Source organism: Microtus oregoni, unplaced genomic scaffold, assembly GCF_018167655.1.
Source record: "Microtus oregoni isolate MIOR12 unplaced genomic scaffold, Mior012 000153F_000, whole genome shotgun sequence".
Taxonomy (NCBI): domain Eukaryota; kingdom Metazoa; phylum Chordata; class Mammalia; order Rodentia; family Cricetidae; genus Microtus; species Microtus oregoni.
In genome coordinates, this window is record NW_024544804.1 from 179,087 (window position 1) to 197,473 (window position 18,387).

An 18,387-nucleotide genomic window follows, 5' to 3' on the forward strand; every position below is an offset into this window, starting at 1 on the left:
TATGAGTGATTTCAGGAGACCCTACAGGGCTCATTCACATGGTGATTCTGGGTGGCAAGGGCAGAAGAGGAAGAAGAGTCAGGCCATTGTGTCCCAGAGGAGATCCCTGTGAGCCTACCCTGTCTCACAGCAGGAAGGACAGGAGAGGAGCCCAGCCCTGCCACTGTGTCTGTCTCTGTCCTCCCCACCCACTACACTGTCCCTCTAGAGGAGGACACTAAGATCCTGGTGGAGCTGGGGACAAGAGAGTCCTCCAGAGACAGAACTTGGGTTGGATGCGAAGTGAGGCATGGAGGTGATGAGTGAAGGACAGGCCCTCCACCTCCAGTGCTGGACCTGAGGGAGGGCTGGGTCTGGCGGGCAGGGTGTGATGAGTGGGAAGGACAGGAACTGGCCTCAGGGCTTGTGACAGAGTGGCAATGGGGAGCTGGAAGGGCATGCTAGGCAATTGGAGCAGCTGCGGGAGCGAGGGATGGCCTCTCCACACTCCCCATACATTGTCCCTCTCACTGTTCCCATCTATGGCCTTTCTCTTCACTGAGCCCTCCATGCCACCTCAACGCCCATGCAGGTGAGGGTGACTTGTCCCCATCTACCAGGATATAGAGGGCGGAGACCTGTGTCCTCATCACCTTCTCCCCAACACTGCAAGACCAGTCTGCCTTCTCCAGCTCAGGCATCATGGCTGACTTCACAGTCCACTATGATGTGGTCATGGAGGACATCATTGGAGACGTGCAGGTACCTGGACCCGGGACATGCAGAGTTCTTTGGTAAATAGTCACTCGGGTCAGGGTCATGGTCTGGGCTACAGGAAATGTCCCTCTGAGCTTTACAAGGTACCTGTGAGAGCCAGTCATCAGGGACAAGGTGAGTGACTTCATTCCTTGGGAATCCTGTAAGCAGGCCACAGGGACACAGAACTGGAGGACTTGAAGCAGGGCCTGAATGGATGCCCCTAGCTGTGTCCTTCATTAGCCAGCTCAGAAGCAGGCAAGGCATTGCTGAGTATTCAGCCTTCCATGCTTTCTGTAGCTCCCAGACTGTCCTGTTGTCCTTGGCTTTCTTGCTGTGGTTGGCTTCTGAACACTTGTTCCCCATCATGAGGCCCTTTCCTGCACAGGAAGTGTGTCAACTCTGAGCCTGAACACCCCTGGAGAGAGGGGAGCTCCGGTGTTACAGTTGAGCAGGGCAGCAGCCCTGACCCAAGACCTCACCCTTTCCCCACCCTGGGCTTGCTGGTGTGGTTGGCCAATGACTGGGAAGTCAGTTCCCGTGGCCTTTCCTGCCTTTCCTCCTTCCAAGCACAACCCTACCCTGCTGAAAGGTTCCAGGCCACCAAGCACCTTTCTCTACCACTACCTGAGCCAGTCCCGCAGAGCACAGGAGCAATGATTTGCTCAGGCTCACTGCTGCCCTGGGTGGGATTCCTCTACATCCTTGACTACTCATCATCTGCAACTCCACCCTGAGTACCTGGTAAACTCCTTCCTATCTATATCCACTCCAGATCTCAGCATCTCCATCCCCTCCTCATGTCACCATCTCCATCCCTCCTCATCTCAGCATCTCCATCCCCTCCTCATCTCAGCATCTCCACCCCTCCTCATCTGATAATCTCCATCTTCTCCTCATATGATAATCTCCATCCCCTCCTCATCTTAGCATCTACAACCCCTCCACATCTCAGCATCTTCATCCCCTCTTCATCTTAGCATCTCCATTTCCTCCTCATCTCACCATCTCCATCCCCTCCTCATCTCAGCATCTACATCCCCTCCTCTTCTCACTGTCTCCATCCCCTACTCTTCTCACCGTCTCCATCACCTCCTCATCTCATCTTCTCCCCAACACTGCAAGACCACTCTGCCTTCTCCAGCTCAGGCATCATGGCTGACTTCATGGTCCACTATGCAGGAGGCAACAAGCAGTGATCAGGGTTCAAATTCTCGCCATCTTACACACTATTCCTCTTGCCATCTGTATCTCTAACTTTATAAAAACCTAGACATCAAAACAAAACAGCTGTACTTCTTAACAGGATATCATCTAGTGTTTCAGTATGCACACACCCTATAATTCTTAGTATTTACATCATTCATTTGTCGTTTCTTCATGATGAAAATTTCAAAATTGTCTTTCCTTTTTTATTTTTTATTTTTACTTAAAAATTTCCACCTCCTTCTATTTCCCTCCCCCTCCCCCATCCCCTCCCCCATCTCCTCCCCCATCTCCTCCCCCCATTCCCTCCCCCCATCCCCTTCTCCCTCCCTCTCCAGTCCAAAGAGCAGTCAGGGTTCCCTGCCCTGTGGGAAGTCCAAGGTCCTCTCCCCTCCATCCAGGTCTAGGAAGGTGAGCATCCAAACAGACTAGGCTCCCACAAAGCCAGTACGTGCAGTAGGATCAAAACCCAGTGCCATTGTCCTCTGCTTCTCAGTCAGTCCTCCTTGTCTGATATGTTCAGAGAGTCTGGTTTGATCACATGCTCCATCAGTCCCAGTCCAGCTTGCTTTGGTGAGCTCCCACTAGATCAGCCCCACTGTCTCAGTGGGTGGGTACACCCCTTGAGGTCCTGACTTCCTTGCTCATGCTCTCCCTCCTTCTGCTCCTCATTGGGACCTTGGGAGGTCAGTCCAGTGCTCTGATGTGGGTCTCTGTCTCTAGCTTAGAAATGTCTAGTGTATTGTTATTTCTGTCACCCACCATGCTCCCTGCTCTAATCTATCTATGTGTTAAGACTCCCTGTGCTCCACACTCCCATTCCTTGTCTTTTTTTTTTTTTTTAGGGTTTCTCTGTAGCTTTACAGCCTAATGTGAATCTCACTCTGTAGACCAGGCTGGCCTTGAACCCATGGAGATCTGCCTTCCTCTGCTTCCCGAGGGCTGGGATTAACGGTGTGCACCACCACTGCCCAGCTTCCTTTCCTTATCTTTTGTGCCTATTGAGTCCTCCTTTCTCATTCACTCGAAGCACCACTGCATAGAGGTGAAGATGACAGGCTACCATCTAGGAGGACTTGGGGAGGGTGGACGAAGCCTATATTTATATCAGCTACCATTTACTACTTCAAGCCTAGTGGTTTCACCAAATGAGGCATTTTGGAAAACTTAAGGTCCATCATTGGAGATGTGCAGTTGAGGAGACCTGAAGAAATAGTGAGGGAATGGGCTCTGGAATTGATATTCCTTCTCTGTTCCCTAGCTACATAAGTGTAGCCAAGTTCCATAGTCTGCTAAGGTCTCTAAATTCACAGGTGATTAGAATGTTTAACATGAAAAGCCAAAAAATATCAAGTCACATTTGTACTAAACAAGATGTAATTTAAGCTTCATGTTACTGAATGGGATGAAGAATGTTGCCAATGATGACAACATGTTCCACTTTGGGAGGAATTATAGAAATATAAGGGCCAAATTACTGCCACAAGGAAGTAGAAACATGCATTTATTTTAGACATTTACATTCTGTTATGTCAAAACAGAGACAAATAGCAGGAAAAAATAAAAGAATTGAATTAACCTTGATGGGTGAAGTATAAACATATAATTACATCTTTATAATAAAGACATTGAATTTTCTTTACATAAACCTAAAAACATGTTCTTGAACAATCCCTGAGCTTTCACAATCTGTCTGGCCTCTGCTTTCTAATTTGGAAACCTCAGGATTAGTTGAACTTAGATTCTTGCTCTTGATGAGCTAACCATATTTGAGAGGGCAGATATGGAAGAAGTGAAGGGAATATTTGATGTGGATGACACTAAGACATCAATACTAATGGAATACAAGGGAGAAATTCTACATATGCTAAAGGTGAGACACCATAGACGGGGTAACAAAAAGTGCCTCATTTTCATTTGATGGACATGATTCTTCAAGGATGGTTCTAGTCAGAGAGGACAGGATATGGAGAAACACCCACATACAGAGGACCATGAAACAACATGGCAAATGGACAGAAACCTTACACCCCCTCAACACTGAACAGAGTATACTGCCACCAGGTGGCTGGAAGAGTTAGTTTACTCTCGGGCAGATATGATTATTCAACTTAGAAATATTTGGGCTTCACCCCTGACACTGCCTGGAACGCCAAGACCCAGAGGCTTGATGGCATGGAGACCTAGGGTAGAACCAAACATGATCGAAAAAATATCAACACAGTGATGTCTAACAATATTCTGCTCTACTCATGGAGTGGTGTGTAGCCCAATTGTCATCAGAGAGGCATCACACAACAACTGATAGAAACAGATGCAGAGACCCGCAGTCAAACATTAGGCTGAATTCAAGGAATCCTGCAGAAGAGGGAGAGGAAGGATTGTGTGAGCCAGAGGGGTCAAGGACATTACAAGAAAACCCACAGAACTAACTAACCTGGCTCATAGGAACTCTCAGAGTCTGAACCAACAACCAGTGGGCAAGCATAGGACCAATTGAAGCCCTTTACTTATATGTGACAGTTGTAGCTTGGTGTTTTTGTGGAACTCCTAACATGGGAGCATGGGCTGTCACTGACCCTTTTTCTGGTTTTTATTTTTTTTGGGGGGGGGGGAGACCTATTCCTCATACTGAGTTGCCATGCCCAGTCTTAACACAAGGGAAGTTGCTGAGTCCTACTCCAACTTTACAGGCCATGTTTTGTTGATATCCATGGGAGGCCTGCCTGTTTCTGAACAGAAACAGAGGAAAAGGAGTGGGTGGGAGACAGAGGGGAAGAGGGGAGGAGGGAGGGAGGAAAACTGTGATTGAGATGTAAAATAAATATTTTTGTTGAAAAAAAAGAAAATAGAAATGTTTGGGCTTTTCCATTTACAACCATTTGCAAACTTACCTATATCAACACCATTTCTAAACTTACCTGCATTAACAGTACAGAATCAGACCCACCACTTTAAAGGTAGAAGATGCACTTTGTTTCTCATGTTTATGTTTTCTTTCACTATCACATTCGGTGGTGGATACTTAATATTATTTACTTGATGACCCCTTCCCCTTTTGACCCTCTGCTGTTCATATTTAAAACTGGGAGCAGAAGTGTGGAGTTGGGGATCTAATATTTCAAGTTCTTTATCTACCAATACTCCATCATTGAGATATGTTCTTCTTCTGTGGCTTTTGGTCGCTTTTTATGCTAGTCTCTCATGTATCTTTGTTTTCCAATCATGGACCAGTTTCCTTTCCTAGGAAATATGCCATTGTCTATATGGTGCTCTCAACTACAGGAAATACGAATAGGTCTATTTGCCTAAATCCTACACAGACAATTCTTTACTCTTGTAAAATACGATGCAACAGGATTTTGGAACCTTGCCAGATACTTGGGGGGGGGGCAAAGTGGGGAGAGGCTGTATTTTATTCTCTTTTCTGATTTTCAGACCAATATGTGAGCTTGACATCTCAGCCTAGGTTTCACCAAGGTTATCGTTTCTCTCTTCAGAATCCATAGTGACACATAAACATTTTTTGTAGTTAAGACTTCCTGCTCTCTCTCTCTCTCTCTCTCTCTCTCTCTCTCTCTCTCTCTCTCTCTCTCTCTCTCTCTCTGTCTGTCTCTGTTTCTCTCTCCATATATATGTGTGTGTGCACGCAGTTTTGATATGCTGAAAATTAGTAAGGATTAAATTATTTTAGTTTATGCTTCTACTTCCTATCGTTTTTCTAAATCTAAATGGTTCTTGGCTTCTTTGCTAAAATGTGGTTTAAATCTATATCTCCCTTCTTAAACTGAAGAAAGTTAGTTAATCCAATCTTCAAGGAAAAATGTCTGGCTGTATGGGGGAATGCCCACTGAGGATCAAGGCTTTTCAGACTCAGTAGTCAAGAATTTGCTTAGCTGTTTTCTTCCTTTCTCTGCAGCAACCTGGCTGAGATATAGAAAAGGCAGAATGCATTCCGAATAGGGATATATTCCATAGAGCTATGTATCAGAGTGGGACAGAAAGAAAGCAAAAGAGAGGTGTGGATGTGGAGAGTGCGAGGAGCTGCTGAGCACAGAATTACTACTAAATTCCAGGCCGTGCCTGTGAGGCCTCGGGAGAGGCTGGAACAATGGACGGGCACTGAGTCCTTCCAGGGAAGTGAGTGGTTCCAGACAAAAGATCTAGAGGGGAGCTAGCTGAGGGGCCAGTTTGTGACTGGGCTGTTTGGGGGACATTTCTAAGGTCTGTGGGGAATACTGCTAAAATTACTGTGCTGAAGACAGAACACAATAATATATGTTTATCTTCAGAACAATAAGCCATTTCAGATTCAAGCTGTTTATTATTTATACGGACAATAAATGGCAGCATAATAAAACATGCCGATTCCCTACAGCTCTTGTCTCATACATTAAGAAGAATGACATCACCACAAAGGAGGTCACATTGTGACAACACAAACCGTGGCATACCCCAGGACGGAGGAGGCAATTCCATACTTCAGCTACCCAGTGTTCTTCATTACAGTTCTGAAGAAGGTAATGCCAGATGCTCCACACCTTATCAGAACCAGGAGAGAAACAAGTATCTCCTGCACAGCCTCTCAGGAGAGTCAGGAAAGCGAGGGGAAATGGTTTTGTTCCATGCACCTCACAGGCCTCTCATCAGTTCATATTTAGGAAGGATGCTATTCAACCACGACTTGGATTAAATAAAGTTAGATAGATATGTGGTATATAGGTTTGAGGCCAGTCTGAGCTTCATAAGGAGCCCCACTTCAAACACCTACAATTTAAGACTTTGCTTATATGAAAGAATATCAGAGTGCCACGGCAGAGACTCCTGCCTACTGTCCTTCCATCTCTGAGAAAGGAAAAAGTAGGCTCTAGCACTGGAGTCACAGAGTGACTGAGGGCAGGGAAGAATATGGAGTACTTTCCCAAGGTAGGATTACAGGCCTCAGACTCAACACTGCACGCTAGCCTCAGCTCTCAGTCAGCCGTGGACTCCCTGGCTGAGTAGGTAGTGGTCCTCAAAGGCGGCAGGGGTGGTAGTGCTGCTGGCCCTTCCCCTTCCCTCTGCTGCCCTAACCCTCTGACTCTGCACAGGGAGAGATGGAGGGGGATGAGGGACCAGCAACCAGCCACATCAGGAGAGCCCAAGGCATCCACACTTGACACAACCAATCCCCTCAACACAGACAGCAGCTCATCTGCCTTTGCTGCCTCCCCCACCCCTGAGCTGCCCAGGAACTGCAGGAAGTGGAAGAGGGAATCTCTGCAGGCTCCTAGCCCCTGCTAAAGAAGGGAGCTGTACTCAAGGCTTATATTTTTCTTTTCGGTAAGTCTTGCTGTGTAACCCAGCTGTTCTTCAACTCACAATCTTCGGCTTTAGTTTCCCGAGTAGAATTACAGGCATATGTCACTATGCATGGCTTCCAAGCTCATTGCTTGACAGAAAGAACATAGTTGCGTAGTGCTCAGAGCCCAAGATCACTGTGGTTACATATTCATGGAGACACTCATGCGTTCTTGACTCTAATATCTTGTAGGAGGGACTAAAGAGTAGTGGGGGGAGTGAAGTATAAAGGAACATTTATTCATTCAAAGTCCATTACCCTCAACTTAGCTGGAGAGACAGGAGTCTAAAATTGGAGAGGACCACATTTTCCATGTATAGCCCCTGCCTTGCCTCAGAGAACGACGATCCTTCTCCCCACCACTGTGGTGACCTTACTCTCATTTCACCATTACAGATCCAACCTGGGTTTGTAATAGCGAACATGTGGTATCAAAGGACAAGAAAAGCCAGGAGGTGGTGGCGCACGCCTTTAACCCCAGCACTCAAGAGGCAGAGGCAGGCAGATCTCTGAGTTCAAGGCCAGCCTGGGCTACAGAGTGAGTTCCAGGACAGCCAGGGCTACACAGAGAAGCCCTGCCTCAAAAAACAAACAAAAAGGACAAGACAGCCATACAGGGCCTGATGCAATGTTTTTTTTTTTTAAGTTGGCACCACCAGACTAGAAGGAATAATAAAATCTCTTGTGACCTGGAGATGGCCCCTAGAAAAGTACTTAGCTTTGGGGAAACAAACTTCCTAGTCCTGGATACAGGACTAGGAAAAAGTACCTTGGGATAAAGAAGAAAATGACACCACTTAAAGGTTCTGTGGGCATGGCCTCTGTGCAGGAGGAACCCAAAGATATAGTGATTATTTTTGCATGAGAAAAAGCCTGTCTTGTTGTCAGGCCACAAAAGGGCTAAAAAATGGAGACATTCTGTAGAGGAATCCCTTGCTAGCCTTTGGATGCACTGTGTACAAATAGGAGAAGAACTGAGAGGAAGCAGAACCTCTCCCTGAGGTCTGTGATAGCAGCACTGAGGCTTACTCACTGATTTCAGTGCAGACTGGACCTAGATACCCCCCTGCAAAAGAAAGCAAGATCGGGACACTCTAGTCAGGGATTGCTGGGGATTTTATAACCATATTGTCAAAACTACACATCTCTGGAGCTAGAGGCTCAGCAGTTGAGAAAACTTGTTCTTGTAGAGGACCTGGGTTCAGTTCCCAGCACTCCCATACTTCTCACAACTGTCAATAACTTCAGTTTAAGGACGCTTGCTCCTCTGACTTCCATGGGCACCAGGCACCCATGTGGTGGTGCACAGACATACATGTAAGACACTCATACACATAGAACAAATAAATCTAACAACAAAACCTCAGCTTTTCTGGAAACTGAGAAACAAGCTACTGTGGAGTTGAGCTAAACCCATGTGCACATTGGGAAAATGGCTTTAACTAGATTTGGAACTGACTCAGATCATACAATGGAATGATATAATTTTGGCGTAGTTCATCTGGGGCCAATGCATGTTCAAGTGCTGCTAAATGAATTGCAGGAAGAGATGTGTTGAGTATGTGTAACACTTCTCTTGCTTCTTGATGGTATTCCAAATGGGGAGAATTCACAATTATAATAGCACTAGATGGATAAGTGCACCACTGAGAGCCTGCCTTGCTCCTCCAGCCCAGTCACACGACATCAGTAAAACAGGTTAGGAAAGCCAAGAAATGGAAGATAACAGGGAGGCATATCTCAGTCCATGGGAAAGTGCAGCAGAGGTAGTAATTTCTAATTCCAACTGTGTTCTGTCTTCCTCACAGAATAATGGACTCAATAACAGAATTGAGAATCACAATGAAGGGAATGCTATTCTTTGTACAGAGAATAAGGAGTGTTGGCTCACAGATAAGCTTCTAGTCTGAACAAAGAACGGAAGTCCTTTTAAGAGCAAGGGGTTGGAAGGAAACACCCAGGAATTTACAAGGTTGACCCCAGCTAAGACTCCTAGAAATAGTGGATAGGTAGCCTGAACTGGCCATCTCCTGTGACCAGGCAAGACTTTCAGTGGAGGGACTGGAACACCAAGCCGGACACACAACCTCTGGCCTACAGTCTATACTGCCTATGGGATGTGCTGGGGTTAGTGTGATGCAGAGATTGTGGGAGTGGTCAACCAATGACTGGCACAGCTTGAGACCCATGCCACAAAAGTAAGTCCATTCCCTACACTGCCTGAATTTCCAGGACCCGGATACTGGATGGATAGAACCACACACGACTGGAGAAAAAAAAATGTCAGTGTAATGATGCCAAACAATATTCTGCTATACTCATAGATTGGTGACTACCCAGTTGTCATCAGAGAGCCTTCATCCAGCAACTGATGGAAACAGATGCAGAGACCCACAGCCAAACATTAGGCTGAGCTTAGTAGAGAGAGGAAGGATTGTAGGAGCCAGAGGGGGTCAAGTATATCACAAGAAAACCTACAGAAACAACAAACCTGGGGTCCTAGGAGCTCACAGAGTCTGAACTGACAACCAGGAAGTCTGCACGGGACTGAGGTAGACCCTCTACTTATATGTGACAGTCGTGTAGCTTGGTCTACTTGTAAGACTCCTAACAGTGGAAGCAGGGACTGTCCCTAATGCTTTGGCTGGCTTTTGGGACCCTATTCCTCATATTGGGTCACCTTGCCTAGTCTTAAAGCAGAGAGGGATACTTAATCTTACTGCATCTTGATATGCCATGTTTTGTTGATATCCATGGGAGGCCTGTCCTTTTCTGAATAGAAATAGAGGAGGAGTGGATGGAGGGAGATGGAGGAGGAAATGGGAGGAGAGGAAGCTGTGGTTGAGATGTAAAACAAATAGATTTAATAAAAATGAGTTATAAAACAGAGCAAGGGGTTGGTAATAAGGGAGAAGGTTATACATGACTTCTTCATGGAAGGAGTGACTAGACAGTCAATTTGGCATTTTTCATGTCTCAAGTTCATTTTGTCTGGTTATATTCAGCATCTGTTTGTAGCAGTAGCAGCAGCAGCAGACACAGCCCCAAATGTCTGTTTGGCTGGCTAGGTATTGTCAGAAATGAAACATGGTTAGCAAAAGGAATTGTCTCTCAGGGTTTGAGAGGAGGTTTTCTAGTGATAACAGAGACAAACAAACATAAGAAAATGATTATACAGACTGCACGAACTACCTTTCCACTTGTATCAGTCATTCTCAATGAGCCATTTAAGCTCCCAGTGTCAGTGACTAATGAGTATACGATTAAGTGGTGACAATACCATGTGGCCAGAAGCCTATGGTGCTCCTGAAGTACTGGACACAGAACTTGTCATACATGACCACATTATGTACCCCATTTAGCATTGCATAAGATATAGTAATTGATCTGCAATTCAGAACCGGGCCCCCAAACCAAGATGCAGTCATTCCAGAACACAAAGCCTGAAAGTTTGACAAATGTTAGACTAACAGAACAAAGCCAACTGAGAAGGGGTAGGGACACATATGCGAAGGTACAAGACCTGGCCATTTATGGAAAATGGGGTAGCGATTCACAGCCTACGCTTTGGTTTTGTGGTGCTGAAGATGGAACCCATGGGCTCATATATGCTAAGCAAATACTTTACGTTGAGCCACACCCCAGCCTCCCTGCCTCTTGAAGATACTATTCGCGTCTACACTGACTTCTGCAGATAACATTTAATGGTATGTTGCTGCCATCTCTGTGGACTGGGGTTTCTGTCCCACCAGGTCCCTCAGTCATTCATTCCCAAAGAAACACACAGAGGTCTACATTAATTATAAACTGATTGGCCTAGTAACTCGGGCTTCTTATTAACTCTTATAATTTATATTAGCCCATAATTCTTGCCTGTGTTAGCCACATGGCTTGGTACCTAGCCACGTGGCTTGGTACCTTTTTTGTCGAGACAGTCACATCTTGCTTCCTCTGCGTCTGGGTGATGGCTGCAGACTGAATCTTTTCTCTTCCTGGAATTCTTCTGTTCTGCTTGCCTTGCCTCTACTTCCTGTTTGGTCACCCGGCCCATATTTTCTGCCTGGCTATGGGACAATCAGCGTTTATTAAAAATAATACAAGTAACAGGATAAAAGACCATTGTCCCGCAGCACTTCTTCCCCCCCCTTTTAAAAAAAACACACAAGAACTCTGAATCTGATATCCATTGTTTAGCTTTTCTCCTGACCATTATCCATAACAACTTGTAACCAACATTCTAAACAAAGGCAAACATCCATAATCCATTTTTTGGGAATGTGGGCATAGTTTTCCAGGATACTTCCTGCTTATTGGGGTTGCTAGTAATCTTGTGGAGACCTAAAGAAAATTTTTAATTATGGTCAAGTCCTGAATGGAATATTCTGTGACGTTTGATCATCTCAGCCAGCAGTCTTGAAACTGTTCTGAATGCAGAACTCAGAGGAATCTCCAACAGAGGTCCTCTGAAATCTTGGATCATCTGGACCATCTGCTCCTATTGGAGATTCTTCAGGGGGTCTTCCTTGGTTAACCCTGATTTATCTTAACCCAGAATGAATCCACACAGCCTCTCATTTCCTGTGGAAACAAAATCAAAACTTCTTCTCCAAAGTAGCATACATTTTGACTTAAATTTTGAAGTTAAGGCATTTTCAAAATACATATGTTAGATTAATCAGCAGCATTTGTAATCAAATGTCTTTTAGCAGCTGTTGCTTCTTCCTCAGCATTCAAACAATTCAAAGACAACACAATAACATACAGTATCCAGACTCTCTGTGTATTTTCCATCTTTACGTGACTTTATTTTAAACTCAATTTCTTCTATTTTTATTTTTAATTTTTGACTTTTTGAGACAGGGTTTCTCGGTTTATCTTTGGCTGTTCTGGAACTCACTCTGTAGACCAGGCTGTCCTTGAACTCACAGAGATCTGCCTGCCTCCCAAGTGCTGGGATTAAAGGTGTGTGCCAGCACACCTTGAGCTCACAGAAAGCTGCCTGCTTCTGCCTCCCAACTGTTGGGATTAAAGGTGTGTGCCACCACACCCAACTACTCTCTTTCTTTCTTTTTTATTTTAAGGACTTTATCCTTTTTCTTTTCTCTCCCAAGTCCACATATATTTTTAAACACACTGTAAACCATTTAGAGGTTTTCTTCATCTTTGAATCTATCTTTACTGTATATCTCTCTTTTTCTGACTACATGAGTCTTTAATTTGCTAAGTGATATGGCTAGGATTAAAGTCGTGGTTTTGACGGCTGAATTCAACTCATTCCTTAGCTTTCTGAGAGTCTAGCCTCATGGCAGAAATACTGACCAGAGCCATGTTTATTGCCACACTCTATGGAGTTTCAAGGTCCCTGCCACCACCAAGAAGCATGCTATCAGCTAGTTATAAACACCATTTAAGTGTTTGGTGGTAGGGCCTCTTAAAAGAGCTGCAAGGTTTTTGTTTCTAAAGCTGAGTCAGGAAGTCTCTCTTAAATGAGATACACTTACCTCTAGCAAACAGAGCAAACCTGAGAAATTGCTGCTACCAAGAAGCCATGCTTAACACTGTTATTTTGTGTCTGGAATTACTTCTCAAGCTCTCTCAGGTTTTCTGTGGATGCATTTGTCCACACATTGGGCACCACTTGTTGACAGAGGTTTCTGTCCTGCCTGATCCTGCAGCCATTTAGTCCCAAAGAAACACACAGAGGTCTACATTAATTATAGACTGGTTGGCCTAGTAGCTCAGGCTTCTTATTAACTAATTCTTACAGCCTACATCTTAACCCATTATTCTTGTCTGTGTTAGCCAGGTGGTTTGGTACCTCTCATCAGCAAGGCATAGTCATCTGCATTCTCTGCATCTGGGTGACAACTGCAGACTGACTCTTTCCTCTTCCCAGAATTGTCCTATTCTCATTGTCCTGCCTCTACTTCCTGCATGGCTGCCCCACCTATACTTCCTGCCTGGCTACTGACCAATCAGAATTTTATTAAACAAGTACAAGAAACAAATCTTTACATGGTAAAACCACTGTCCTACAGCACATCTCCATGTGATTAACAAATGTATATGATAGTATCTGGTGAGTCTTAAATTATGTTACATATTGGAAATGTTCTAAACATAATATCAGACATTGGTACTGCCTTTATAGCAAAAACTGGTCAAAAGAAAGAAGGACCATAGATATAATTTTTATTGCTTTTATTGAACTATATTTTTTCTCCTCTCTCCTCCCTTCCTCCCCCCTCCCCTTCTGCCCTCTCCCATGATCTCCACATTCCCAATTTACTCAGGAGACCTTGTATTTTTCTATTTCCCATGTATATTAGATAAAAAATTAGATAGACTGTGTGCATGGGCGTGTGTGTGTGTGTGTGTGTGTGTGCACATGAGTGTAGTGCACTCTGAGGCCAGAAGAGGATAATGGCTTCCCTGGGTCTGGAGTTAAAAACAGTTGCAAGATATCTGACGTGGATGCTGGGAACTGAACTCTGGTTCCTTATAAGGGCAAAAAAAATCTTAACCACTGACCCATTCCTCCAGATCTAAGGGAAACTCTTAAAGTAGAAAAATCAAATCTTGAGGATGACCATGACATATCATTGTAACATACATTCAATACAAGCAGTTTGGTTTGTGACCCAATAGGGTGTATGCATTTAAACTGAATGTTTTTTTGTTTTTTGTTTTTTTTTTTTTTTTGGTTTTTCGAGACAGGGTTTCTCTGTGGTTTTGGAGCCTGTCCTGGAACTAGCTCTTGTAGACCAGGCTGGTCTCGAACTCACAGAGATCCGCCTGCCTCTGCCTCCCGAGTGCTGGGATTAAAGGCGTGCGCCACCACCGCCCGGCCTGAATGTTTAATTATGAGGTTGGTCAGAGTAAAAAGGTCCTGACTACTTTTAGGTAATGAATTCCTTTTCTAGGTTTTTCCCTGCCATATCTGCCCATGTGTAAAACAGCCATTGGAATTTACAAACAGGCACAAATTATGAACTGGTAGATGATTTTTCTAATTTCAACACATATTAATATTACATATTAATAGGGGTTCTATGTGATATTTGACAATTCACATAACGCACACTTATCAAATCTGGTGTTTATCAACCATATGCCTACCTTCCTAATCTCTACTGAGGGCCAACCTACAGTAGGATATTTGCCTTCTTGTTTCTGATTTGTTTAATAAAACTTAATGTTTTCCAGTTTCATTCTCTTACAGCTAATGTATCTATAGTATATCTATATGATCATGTTTTTCTTTATCCATTCATCCAGACATGATCACATTTCTCTCTACCCATTCATCCAAACACCTAGATTGATGCCATTGTCTTAGTTATTGTGAATAGTGCTGGAATAAACATACAGATATCACCTTATAGGATCATTTGGAGAATACTTATTAGTTCTTATAATAAAAACAAAGTAGATAATACATTGTATATTTACTCTAGTGTATTATTCATATATAAATAGAAAAAATAAGCTTAACATTTCTAAACAAAATGGCCATTAACTTTTATGCAATACCAACTCCATAAAAGAAACTAATATATTTTTCTATAGTTGATTGCATAGCTAAATTTTCCCCAAATAAAACTATATACATATATACAAATTGTATGCATGTAAATAAATTTTAATGTTTTATTTATTCTCTGATATTTCACATAATATATTTTTATCATAGTCCATTCTCTCCCCAGCTCCTCCCAGGTCCTGCACTATGCATTAGTCAAGATTCTCTAGAGGAACAGAATTACTGAGGCACACAGGGTTAACATCACAGAATTGGGAAGATTGCAAAAAGCAATGAAGTGATTACTATAGGGTCTAGTCATATTGATCATGTGAATCTAGAAAGAGAAAAGCATCCATAAATAACAATAAGAGAATGTTTCTTTAACTTGGGGTGATGGAGGGTCCATTTATGAGTTCATAAATGTTTGCACCATTAGCTAGAGGAGTATAGCTGGGTTTTTTTTTTTTTTTGTCTGACCCTGAGTCATTTACTTTAGGCACATTTAAGCGCAGCACAATTTGGTGAAAAAAAATTCCTGGTGATAAACTTAATCCCCTGAGCACAATAAAGCATAAGACATGGCTACATCAAAACTCTTTGTAAAATACATGTGGCATCTTCCCTAAACCTGGGTTCTATAGATTGACAAGCTCATGATAAGGGTCTGGTTGAGGCTCTGGTGTAGTCTTTGATACACAGATAGCTCAAAGGTCACCAGGCTGTTAACTACATTGGTTCCCAGGCTCCTGGGTGGGAAACAGTTCGTGGATCCCTCTCTTTGAAGGGACAACCCTGTGTGTTTAGCATTCCTGGTTCCTCAGTGCTTATCTGTGAGCATAAGGGCCTCTGTGCCTCCCACAGCTGGGGGAGGGGTTGGACTTGTGTGCACGATGTACGTCCTGGCCTGAGCTGGAGGCTGATGACAGTGGAAGTGGAGCTCACCAGAATACACCAGGGCGATGGTGTGGAGCCCAGGCTAGATCTGAGGAAGGGGGAAGGTATGCAGAGAGTAGGATTAGGAAGACCCTCCAGGCTAGACCTCAACAGAAGTTGTGTAGGACAGGACTGGGCCTGGATATTTAATGTTGCATATAAAGGATGAAGTCATGGGATCCCAGTGGTGGAAAGGAAAGAATATTGTTTTGCATTATTTGAGACAGGGCATCACTATTCTGTATCTCTGACTATCCTAGAATTCACTATGTAGACCAGGCTGACATCGAGCTCACAGAGATCCATGTAGCTCTGCCTTCTAAGTGCTGGGATTAAAGTTGTGTGTCACCGCACCTGGTTGAAGATAGAAACATATTTCAAAGATATTTTCTGTTGTTATTTTGTTTGAATGTGTATTTTCCCTCTCTTTTATTGTTACTATGAAAATATTTTAAATTGTTATTTTATGTGTTGAGGTGTTTTGCCTACAGGTATGTGTGTCACGGGTGTCCAGTAACCACAGAGGAGAACATCAGGTTCTTTGGAGCTGGGGTTACATATAGTCATGAGATGTCATGTAGATGCTGGACCCTAACCTGGGTCTTCTGCAAGAGCAATAGTGGGTATTGCCTCTGAGCCTGCTCTCCAGATTTGCTCCCATTATTTAAATTTTGTCTTCTCTTTTCTTCATTACTTTTTCCTTTTTGAAAATTTGTTTCACTAGCTACCTAATGCCTGTCCCCAACTCCTGCTCCTGAGGAGCAAACTTGCAGTCTTAAAAAAAAAAATCCCCAGTTTTTTTTTTTCGTTTCTTCCACTTGAAAAATAATCTTACTTTAAAAATTTTGGTCTATTATTCTACATTGATGTTAGTTACTCCTTTTCTTTAGCTAGTGTTTCTTTTATTTAGTTTTTTCCTTTGTTTTTACAAGTTTTGTTTTTATTTGTAGCGATGATTGTTTGCTGACCTCTTCAAATGTGATGCACACAATCCCAGTGCAGTAATTGATCACATGAGATACACATACCATGTGTTCATCCTTATTATCTCACAACAGCCAGGACCCACACTAGCTTCTCATTTTTGCAAAACATCAAAGACTGGTATCTGTGGCCTCCATCAATTCAACTTTACTTAATCTTGAAAGCCTTCTTTGCCTTTTCAATTATTTTCTCATCATAGGGAGGCTTTCTCTGGGTGCCAGGCTGTAGGAACTTCTTCACAATGGGCAGGCTGCTGATTCTGCTCTTCAGGGCCTTCAGCAGGAGAAAGGAGTCAGAAGGCTGGAGTCAAGCTGTTCGACATAGGGAAGAAGTTCCAGCAGGTGAATGTCCACCCTGGTCAGCCTGTTCCCAACAAAAGCTCTTCAAGACTTTTTCATAGGCAGGCAAGTACCGTGTTTTGGTCCTGTCTTGTGTCAAGGAAATCTTGGCTTCTTTTTCATCTGGTGGACATAGTGCCAGCTGCATGGTCATTTCAGTCAGATCTAAAATACCCTCTGTATACAAGTCAACCGGGGCTCTCTCCTTTGCGTCCGTCCCATAGAGGTTGTATTTGGTGGCAATGTAGTTAAGAATTGCTCTGCTCTGTACCAGTATCATCCCATCAGTCTCCACCATGGGCAGTTGCTAAAACATCAAACACCCATCTTTAATTAACTCTTCCAAATCTTCTGAAGTTTCCAGATACTTCTATTCAAACTCCACCCCTGCATTAGCCAGGAGTCACTTTATGCACTCCATTCTTCTGCTGGCTTGCTGTGCGCATGCACGTGGAGGGCATTGAAGTAGTAAAGCATGGGCCTCCCAGTCATGGCTGCAACTGTTGTTTCACTAACTGTGAGAGTACAGTCTTCCTCTCTACTCAGCGCCCCAACTCCTGCTCCTGAGGAGCATGTTACTAGGTACATCTCTGACTCTTTGTTCTCTCCACCTCCAGTCATCCGTAAGGACTACATGTTCTCATCATCATAATTTGCCTCACTTCAAGTCTAAAAGAAATAGAGCCATCTGACAATGGAATAAAGCCATTGAAAACACGAGTCAAAATAAATGTTTTAGCCATTGAGTTGTTTTTCTCCAGTGTTTTGTCACAAATGAGACAGGAAGATTTTAAGAGCCAGAGGACTGGAGTGAAATAGTGTCTTCATTGTGCTCAGGAACTCACAGCGGCTAAGGTAGTCTGCACAAGACCTGTACAAGATCAAGGCAATCAACATTCTAGCATGGGGAGGGAAGGGAGCCTCCTCTCACAACTGAAGGGCTATTGATAGTTAATGGCCTCTGGGGAAGGGGGAGTCTGTTCTCTTTGAGGGGCCCTACACCTGTGAGTAGGTGCATAAATTGGACTTAATTTTCTTAAGAAGAGTGTGAGAAATCAGGGGCAGATAGGGGAGGCGCTGTGGGGAGGAGAAAGAGGTAAATAAGATCAAAATATATTCTGTGAAATTCTCAAAGGATTAATAAAACATTATATTACACAGTCCTTTAACCCCAGCACTCAAGAGGCAAGGGCAGATGGATCTCTGTGTGGTCAAGACTAACCTGATCTATATTTAGAGAGCTTCAGGCCAGCTAGGGCAATATAGTGGGACTCTGTTTCAAACACAAATAACAACTATCTCATTAATACAGTTAGTTACCCACA

General features: G+C 43.7%; 1 pseudogene; it reads right to left on the minus strand.

The window, feature by feature from the left end:
- Positions 1-16,871: 16,871 nt before the first annotated feature.
- Positions 16,872-17,554, minus strand: LOC121445014 (annotated as a pseudogene).
- Positions 17,555-18,387: the final 833 nt, after the last annotated feature.